The sequence below is a fragment of the Hypomesus nipponensis genome, chromosome 15 (genome assembly GCF_054491055.1).
Source record: "Hypomesus nipponensis isolate SF chromosome 15, ASM5449105v1, whole genome shotgun sequence".
Lineage (NCBI taxonomy): Eukaryota > Metazoa > Chordata > Actinopteri > Osmeriformes > Osmeridae > Hypomesus > Hypomesus nipponensis.
The window spans coordinates 4,885,001-4,895,000 of record NC_140375.1 but is presented as its reverse complement, the minus strand read 5'-3'; the positions used below and the strand labels follow the sequence as shown (position 1 = coordinate 4,895,000).

At 44.7% G+C, this 10,000-nt stretch overlaps 1 protein-coding gene across 1 annotated transcript in view; it reads right to left on the bottom strand.

The window, feature by feature from the left end:
* pde2a (phosphodiesterase 2A) overlaps positions 1–10,000 on the bottom strand; it is a 50,586-nt gene that overhangs the window by 26,351 nt on the left and 14,235 nt on the right. The window lies entirely within an intron of this gene.

Sequence of the window (10,000 nt, the reverse complement as noted above, 5' to 3'; positions counted from 1 at the left end):
AGAGGTGTTTTTCCCTCCAGATCAGGACAGAACAGAGTGGATATCAACTGTGTGAATCCTAGATTGGACAACCCTTTACACTGAAGTTACACTGATTACCATTTCAGTAGGTAGCAATACCCACAGTAACAATGTTGTATGCATAGGAACACATAAATGACAGAGTAATGAAATGGTGTTAGCAATATAGTTAACTACAAAGAGTGAGAAGGGGAGTAGAGGGGGTAAGGGGTAAGTGGATGTTGTAAAGGTGCAGTTGAATGTTCTCAAACCAAAACAAAATCAACATTAACATGCACATACGTCTGGAAAGCCCAACATCCCAGTTGTTTTTGTGTTTTCACTTCTCCATATCTATCCTCTGAACCGTAATAACTTCAGTTCATCCTAACTCTTCAAACCAAACCCTCCAACACTAACCTCTCTTATTCTAACCCTCCAACACTAAACCCTGCAACACTAACCCTCCAACACTAATAAAACTTTTGAGTTTGAGAGTGGGGTGAGGACTGAAAGCTGTGAAGGGTGAGGTATGAGGAATGAGGGGAGAAGGAATGGGTAAGAACTTCATTTGAGTATTATAATAAATGGGAGACAAGGGGCAAGGAAAGCAGAGCTCATTCCGTTTTATATCAGTTTGGTTTAATTGTCTGTGAACAAGAATGATTACACACATTGATACTGACAAACGTGTCAAACGGATGCCCCTACTGATGCATTCATGTGTTTGTGTGTGTGTGTACACTGTATGTATTTGCGTGTCTGTGTGTGTGTGTGAATGTTCACTGATGTGTGTTCACAGATGACGCACTGACCCCCCCCATTCACCGATCTGGTGAATGTGTCGCCTCACTAAGACAGAGTTCCAGTGGGGTTAGAGGAGGGCCATACACAATTACTGAGAGAAGGTTGCAATTAGTGCACTCAAACACACACACAGAGGAGCCTGGAGCCCGCGGGGGGGGGGGGGGGGGTGCAGGGGTTGGAGCTGATTGTGTGTGTGTGCTCGTAAGAGAGAAGGAGATAAAGAGGAAAAGCAATGGAGAGCGACAAAGACAAAGATACAGAGAAAGAGAGCCAGGGAGAAAAAAGGAAAGTCAGAGAGAGAGACAGAGAGAGAGAGAGAGAGAGAGAGAGAGAGAGAGAGAGAGAGAGAGAGAGAGAGAGAGAGAGAGAGAGAGAGAGAGAGAGAGAGAGAGAGAGAGAGAGAGAGAGAGAGTGTGAAGACATCTGTCCCAGTCCAGCTGGTATGTGACCAATGCCGTCATGGCAACAGCAGAAAGCCATCACTGCCAACAGGACTTGAAGAAACACACCCTTTATTTCTCCTACATCAATCTATCTCGGTACTGTCTGTCTGTCTGCCTCTCTCTCTGTCTGACTGTCTGTCTGTCTGTCTGTCTGTCTGTCTGTCTGTCTGCCTCTCTCTCTGTCTGACTGCCTGTATGTCTGTCTGACTGCCTGTATGTCTGTCTGACTGCATGTCTGTCTGACTGCCTGTATGTCTGTCTGACTGCCTGTCTGTTTGTCTCTCCGCATGCCTGCCTCCACGGTTTGCTCCAGTGAACTCCAGAGTACATTTTTTTCATATTCTATTGATCATTTCCATTGGCTACAAACAATAGGAGCAACCAATAGTACATAGTACAGCCACAGAAGTCACTACACAGCAGCTCCCACAGCAGGGAGGCAGCCAATCAGGAGCCAGAGAACGATCAGAGGGTAATCTAGGGCCGTCCATATTCAAATGCAAACAAGGTAGGGGGCAGAAGCAATGTGTCAGAGCTTCATTCTTGAGTAATTGGAGAAGGCACCTTGATCATGTCTTAGCTATTATCATAATGATAAGTGCATGTAGAAAGGAAATGAGACATACAGTAAGATTAGAAGGGAAAATGTGTGTGTGTGTGTTTGTGTGTGTGTGTGTAAACAATTAGATGTATTTGTCACTCACCTTAAAGAAGATGGTCATCAAGGTGATAGGGTAAAGAGAGAGAAAAGAGGGAGGAAGAGACACAGTTACTCAAAGATTCAAAGCATCCAATCAGTACTGACCAAGCTGTGTGGAGCGTGTGTGTGTGTGTGTGTGTGTGTGCGTATAGCATCTTAATCCTGCCCCCTTCTCTCCATTTTGACCTGTTCTCAAGGTTAGCTCTGCATTGAAAGGCTTGTTAGTTCTGAATCTAATTCTCGCCTCAAGTATTTGATTGACTTCTGTCTTTTCAGCAGGGCTTTCTACAGAAAGGAGCAGCACAACACACCAACACGCAAACACACTGCTGCACCTACACACACACACACACACACACACACACACACACACACACACACACACACACACACACACACACACACACACACACACTGCTGGCTATGTGAGAAAGGATAAAGGGATACAGAGGGCAGGGCGGAGGAGGTGTGACTAATCTTCTCTTCCTCTGTTAGGAAAGACAGGAAGAGCTGAGGGAGGTGTGTAAAATTGTCCTGACAGAGTGGATTAAGACGTGCAGGAGAAGGAGAGACTCGTCACGTCACACACACACACACACACACACACACACACAGAGATGCAAGGATGGGGTGAGGAGAAAGGTAGGTTGGGGCTCATCCAATCCAGTAAATTCCTCTGCATCACCCCCCAACCCCCACCCCCATTGCCACACAACTATTTAGATTTCTTGAGGTGAAGTTCACACACGCACACACACACGCACACACAAACAGATCCTGCCCAGCTCTCCATCACTACGGAAACAGAGCTGTTGCCAGGATACAGAGAGAGTTCATCTGTTTCCTGTACATACAAATAAGATCTGACCAACCAGGCTGCGTCCAGCACTTTCAGTGCAGGACTAACTTCAACAGATCAACACCATGAAGTGGTCACTCATGATAAAGCAAAAAATTGCAGGATGAACATTTATTAAAAATGAAGTATTGTCAAGCCCTTCTTTAGTTGGGAGTGGAGATACCCTCACCACCCTTTCTCTGTCTCAATATTCTTTAAAGACAGTTGAGTGCATGTAAACTTGTCGACGTATGTAAGTGTATAGGTTTATATTGTATTGGTGTAGGATTGAATTGAACTAAGGAAACTCTGGAAGCTGCATTTATGTAAACACTATTTTTAACAACTTTTAATGGGTTTGGTATCATTTTGTTTCCATTTTACGGGCCACATTTTAGTAATGTTTTTAGCTTTGAATGTTTTATGTTTTGACCGCTTTTACACATTGTGCGATGCAGCAGATCAAAAGAGTGTGCATAATTCTTTTGTCTTCTAAAGGTGCCACATTTTGTCTCCTGCAGCTGAGTGAAACCCAGTGATGGTCGCTAGGTGATGGTCGCTAGGTGCCTTTGTACTCTGAAGGTACGTTTATGTTGTGATTTGTTTCATTATTGTAACTTGTTGATTACCTTACTATTTAAAAAGAAAAAATTCAACTATACTTTTGAACTTACTAGTTTTCCTCATACGTGCCTTTCTCACTCTGGGGTAAGACTACACTGAGCTTGTCGGATTGACATGGCGCGTAATTGTTCATAAACATAGGCTTTCTAACTAAGTGGGGCCGTTGTGTCACTATTTCAATAGAACTTTCCATGCTCTGGGCTTGTCACTGTAGCCTCTGGGGGCAGTTTTGTGTACTTTGACCATGGTTAACCCCATAGCCTTAGTATCAGTTGAAGAGCTGTTTAGTGAACATTCTTGCATTTAAATCGGTGCCCTGATCAAGCAATAAAAATCCTCTTACCCCTGTCGGAGATATGTCATTGATTGTTTAGTGCTTGAGGTGACAGGGAGTTAGATATTATGAACAAGTTTATTTCCTGCTATCATATCAAGCAGTCCTCCAGGCTGGGATGAGTAACCCTGTGTGTCTGAAACACTGTCATAATGCAGGCCTAAATCTACAGTCTAACTTACCATTGCGATACAGAAAACAACTGCTCCAAAAATGTATGTGTGTACACCATCTTCAAGAAGCTTACAAATCCAGATGATTTCTACTACTGATGATGAATGAGCACTTGAGCCTGGAACCCAGTCTACACATTACCAGGCTGTAATCTGTCTTTGACTACCCAGCCCCCCTGTCCAAATGCCAATGGGATCATTAACATTTAACACAATGGTATTTAACCTTTAATAGCCCAATATTTAACATGTAATTCAATAGATATGTAGCATGATATTTAACATGAACTTTCTACAGCTTTCCTTTCATAACACAGGATTTAGAGGCCACGCTCTGAGCATTGCAGATTCGACAGAACAGATAATGGTCCTGGAATACTCTGAGATCCTCTATACTCTGGTTAAACACCGTCCCCCTTGTTACACAAAGGAAAAAGCAAAAGATCTGTTCTTCCCATTGTGAAAATGATCCTGGAACGCTCTGGTCCACTTGAGTAAAACCGCCCAAACTCTCTTCATCAGTACACTCAAGACTCAGGAACACAGGGGAGGTACAACCATTTATTGAGGCCAAAATCGTATATTTTTACACTAAAGCATAAAGAGTGTTTTTCTCAGCGTGCATCACGCACTCCACAGCTGGAGTAGTTAACCTCCCTGGCCTGTTAGGCTTTACAGGGTAGAGTCACGTAGCATTTTGGTGTTTGTGAATAAATGTGACACTGAGGTCAATGTATTCCATTGCATTGTGGGTAAGTAGAGCCAGGTCTCTTATCCTCCATCAATCTCTTTCTCTCTTTCTGTTTTTCTCTCTCTTTCTTTCTCTCTCTCTGTCTGTCTCGCTCGTGTTCCCTCTCCATTTTTCTCTCAGTTTATCTCCATGTTTCTCTCTCTCTCCCTGGCACTTCCATTTCTGCTCTTGTTCCCTAGGCGACAGGAGTGTTCAATCTGTGTGGGCGTTTCTACGGCGACTGCAAGCTCCGAAAAACTCCAACAGGTGCCCTGCTCCGGGGGCGGCTGAGTAACACTCCTTCTCTTCCTCCCCTCTCTCATCCCTCACAACACTCACTTGCTGCCACTAACGGAGAAGGAAATAACCGAAATGAGGAGGAGAGTCTCGACATGAGCCCTTAATCTAATGCACACTTACACAGACCCCCCCCCCCCGGAGACACTTTCCCCCACTTACACAACACACACGCACCCACACACACGTGTACACACAAACACACATTCTTAGAAGGGATCTCTTTTTGATCTGTATCTCAAGCTACGAATGATAGTCTACTGTTTCTGTTGTGCAAAGTCACCCATGCACTGTGAGATTTTCTCACACGCACACACACTAAACTAAGAGATCTTCTCCACCGTTCCCTGGAGCAACATCCCCTCTCAACTCTCTCCTCCTCCATCCTCTATCCATTCCTCCCCCCTCTCCTCCCTCCTCTCTCCTGTCTCTCACACATCCTCTCTCTCAGCTGTCCTCCTCTCTCCCCCTCTTCACCTCAAGCTTTTTATCAATAAAGTTTAATTGCATTTCAATGCAATTGGTTGTAATGAAGGCACATCTGTTCTTGCAGAGCACATGCATGCAAGTCCCCTCTATCTCCTCGCTCCTCTTCTCTCTTCACCCTACTCCTCGTACCTGTCCTCTTGTTCCATTCTCCTCCTCTCTCCTCTCTTCTCCAATTTCTCTCCTTCTTTTCTTCTCTCATTTTTGTAATTTCCTCTCTATTCTCCTCCGCTCTTCTATCCTCGCTCTTCCTCTCTCCTTCGCTCTCTTCCTCTCTCCTTCGCTCTCTTCCTCTCTCCTTCGCTCTCTTCCTCTCTCCTCTCTCCTCCTCTCTCCTCCTTTCTCCTCCTCTCTCCTCTAGTTTCCTTCAGTCCTGCACTGACTGTCTGCAGAGGTTTCCGAGGTGAGGTGAAGTTGCACACAACTTTGAATGTGATAGGCAGGTGCACACACTCACACATCGTAAATCTCATTCTACACAATAAATGAAACAACATAAGAAAAAAGAAACAATGAAAGAGAAAGAGAGTGAGAGAGAGAACGTGTGTTTGTCAGGATGAAGGATAGGAGAACAGAGTTAGATGTAATATCCTGGTTGAACAAACAGAGGGAGGTTGAGTGGCCAGACTGGAGAGCATGCTAGCAGTAATCATGTTTTATCAGCCTCAATAACTAAAACAAACACCACAGCCTCCCTTTTGTCTGTACACATACACACACACACACACACGAGCGCACACACACACACACACGAGCGCACACACACACACACATGCGCACACACAAACACACGAGCGCACACACACACACACATGCGCACACACGCACACACACACACACACACATGCGCACACACGCACACACGCACACACACATGTGCATACACACACTCGCAGACACACACAGGCTCATTCCCAAGCCAATGCAAACCACCAATTTTGTTCAGTTATTACCATGGTAACGTAGAATGGGGATGCCTGAGAAGGCATGTCGACATTTCTTAATATGCCCCTACGGCTGCAGATGGACACACACACACACGCTCACAAGAACACGCACCCCTAAACACAAACATCTTTATTTGCCTTGAGCAGAAGAACAGATATGACAAAGAGTGACAGTGTGTTAGTCTCTATACCCCCTTTTTTCCTTTTTGCTGTCTCTGCAGGACTAAGTAATTCAATTATTTAATTTTATTTACTGCTAAACCAACATCCCTACCTCAATACTTTCTGTCTCTTCCTCCATCTTTTTCTTTCCTTTGCCCCGTCTCTCTCTCTCTCTCTCTCTCCCTCTTTCGCTCTCTCTCTCCCACACTCTCACCCCGTTTGACAACTCTTTCAATTAAGGGAGGACTCCAGAGCGAGTCAGGGGTGACGGTCCCCAGTGGGCCAGTCACACATGGTTCCCCTCGGAGCCGCCTGCTGCTGCAGGGCTCTCCTCCCTCATCAGTCTTTCCCCACCTCGCTGTCCAACCTGGCCTGGAACGGCCAACAAACACCACCGCACAGCCAAGAAGGGGACGCCAAAGGAGAGAAGAAGAGAATCAATCTGTGCTCTCCGGAATGAGCTTGAGATCCGGCGACGTTCCCCGTCGCAGGCTGGGAGTGCGACATTGAATCCACATTTGTCAGCGGGATGTTCCATCAACACCTGGCTCTCACCGCGTCTGTGTGCACTCGGTTTGTACTGGGTGTTCCAAGTGTTCGACGTGATCTACTTGTTTGAAGTGTTCCATGGGTTCTGAGGGGTTTATGTGTTGTAACTGGTATTGAGATTGTGATGTGTCTCGGGAATACAGGCAAATACATCCCCCTCTCTGCACCCTCCACGGAGCAGATGCACCCCATAGGACACACAGGAGAACACACAACAGAGATGGTGAAAATACAGACAGATTCCACCCTCCCGCAAAGCCCAAAAGCAGATGTGCGAGTTGTGTGTATGTGTTAGGGTGTGTGTGTCTGTGTGTGTGCGTGGGGCAGACAGCAGCCGTTGGCGCCTCCTCTGATTAAAACCTAAATGATGAAAGCTTTAGAACGGAGTGTGTGTGTGTGTGTGAGGGGGATTGAGGAATAGGTGTAAATATGCATTCTGCAGACGTTAATTTGATCGGGGACCTGTTGAAACAAGCCCTGTGCCAACACGACCAGGCGTCAGGATGTAAGAATCACTTTGCTACAGTCACTTACTCGTCTCCTCTCACTCTGCCTATCCTTTCCATCACTTATACTATCACTGTCTCATTCTCTCCATCCTTACGTAGATCATGGGAGAAGGAGAAGGGATGCATTCCTTCTGTTCTGCTCCTCATTGTGAGGCTGCAGGCTAAATAAAAAGACCACCGAGCTACTGATTTGATTCGAGAACCGAATATCATCGAGCGATAATAAACTTGAAAAGCGGATGTGTCCATGTGAACCAGAGGGTGTAGGGGTAGACCGAGCAGGATGGTCTCGCCTGGGAAGGCTGGGTAACCTGACAAGGCCCTCTGTCTTCAGTTATATCTGTGTGGGTGTCTGTGCGGTGAGTGCATGTATGTGTGCAAAAGGCTAAAGGCCTGACCAGAAACAAAGACCCTTTCTGTCTCTCTCTCACACACACACACACAAACCTTATCTCAGGCTGAGGATATGAGTGTCCCCAAGGGGACTCGTCCCTGTCCCCAAACAGGAGCCATCCATCACAGAACACATTATCTGCCAGCCAGAGATGAGGACAGGAGATAAGGGGAAAGTAATCGAGCCCTGATGTGTCAGACATGAAAAGAGAGATGCCCATGTTTGAGGTGGAAGACTTTTCCTATTTAATCTTGGAGACAGACATTACCAGCCCCCGCTGACCTGTAGGCATGGGGAAGGAGGGAGCGGAGAGAGGGGAAGAAAGGAGAGAAGATGGAGAGAACGGTAGAAGGGAGTGAGGGGCGACACAAGCATGAAGACCCCTGGGACGCTTCACAGGAAGGGCAGGGAATAGGGCTGGGCGATAAATCGATAAAAATAATTATCGAAGTAATGACTTTCCTCAATAAAGATTTTGTAACATTTATTCATTTTCAATAATATCGATAATGCCGATAGAGAATAATTAGGAACAGCAGTCCATTTAATTTCTGTTGCCGAAAACAGTGGCAGCGATAGCCATGGCGAGGGAGCAACTTCCGATGAAGAAATTATTGATAAAAAGGGTTTGTCTTTTTGAAATCCGACAAAGAGCAGAGCAATGTTCGGTGCAAATTGGTGTAATAAAACAAAAGGTGGCTACCTATGGAGGACTAAAAGTGCCACAATGAATTAAATAAATACACCTTTAAATAAATAAACACACCATTAAATAATTACTTAATGTATCATGAATTAATTAAATGTGTCATTAATTAATTAAAATACAAATTAAATACATGTGTTCTTAAATGTGTCATTAATTAATTAAAATACCAATTCATTTAATGTAAAATACATACATACATACATATAATTATTTCACTATTTAAGTATTTCATGGTACATTTCCCAATGCTACATTTCCCAATGCTACATTTCCCAAAGCTACATTTTATGCTACATTTCACAACGAGTTGTGTTGCAGTGCTTCATTAATTGTATTATCTGTCAAACTCGCCCATCAAAGTCAGTGGGTGGGGCTTGCACAAATCTAGTCTAGATCCATTGCATTGGTCTGAAGTAGAGTTCCTGGATAGAGACGATGGAGGATCTTCATGAACTTTCTAGGGAGTTGGTGAGAGACATTTAGATTTAGCTGAGGATGTGGAAGCAGAACCTGCTGACCCAGAGCATGTCGCGAGTAAAGCAGAGGAACGTATTTAAGTTATTGGAGTTATTTCCGCATTTTGCAATGCTACGAGCATACAAAAGTGTTTGTAGATCTGGCGAAAAGTCCATATTTGTTTTTTTATATAATACAACAACACATGGGTAAATCCCAAATCAAAAAAGGACTAATCTGGAGCATACGCCATGCTGTCAACATCTCCAAGGCAACCACTTGCTAGGTCCATTTTGCAGACTTCTTAGAAAGTCTCTGGACCAATGAGAACAGCGTATTGGTCAAATTATAATACTAGTATATAAGAAACCTTTTTTATCACCTGAAGCAAAATCACTTGTTGGAACATGCAGAAAGTGTAAGTTTGCGCCAAGGTATTGATAGGTAGGCTATTGATAAAAAGCAAGGTTTTAAAAGCTTAAGTTACTTGACCCCAGGTACGTGCTCCCTGGCCGCAAACATTTCTCTCACACCTCGCTGCCTAAACTTTATGCTGAGTGTAGGGAAAAAGTTGAGGAAGAGACTTATTTTGCCACTACTACTACAGATCTGTGGTCTATTGTCTTAATTATCGTTATCGAATGGAAATATAAATATCTATATTGATGATTTTTTTCCCATATCGCCCAGCCCTAGCAGGGAATTCACTTTTTTTTCTCCCCTGCCTGCCTCTGTCACCCCCCCCCACCTTCTCCTCCCTGTCTGCTCCTCTGCTCCTGCCCCCTCCTCCTCATCAGACTTTGAAGTGTTCCCCCACTAATGCTGCTGGAGAGAGATGAAAG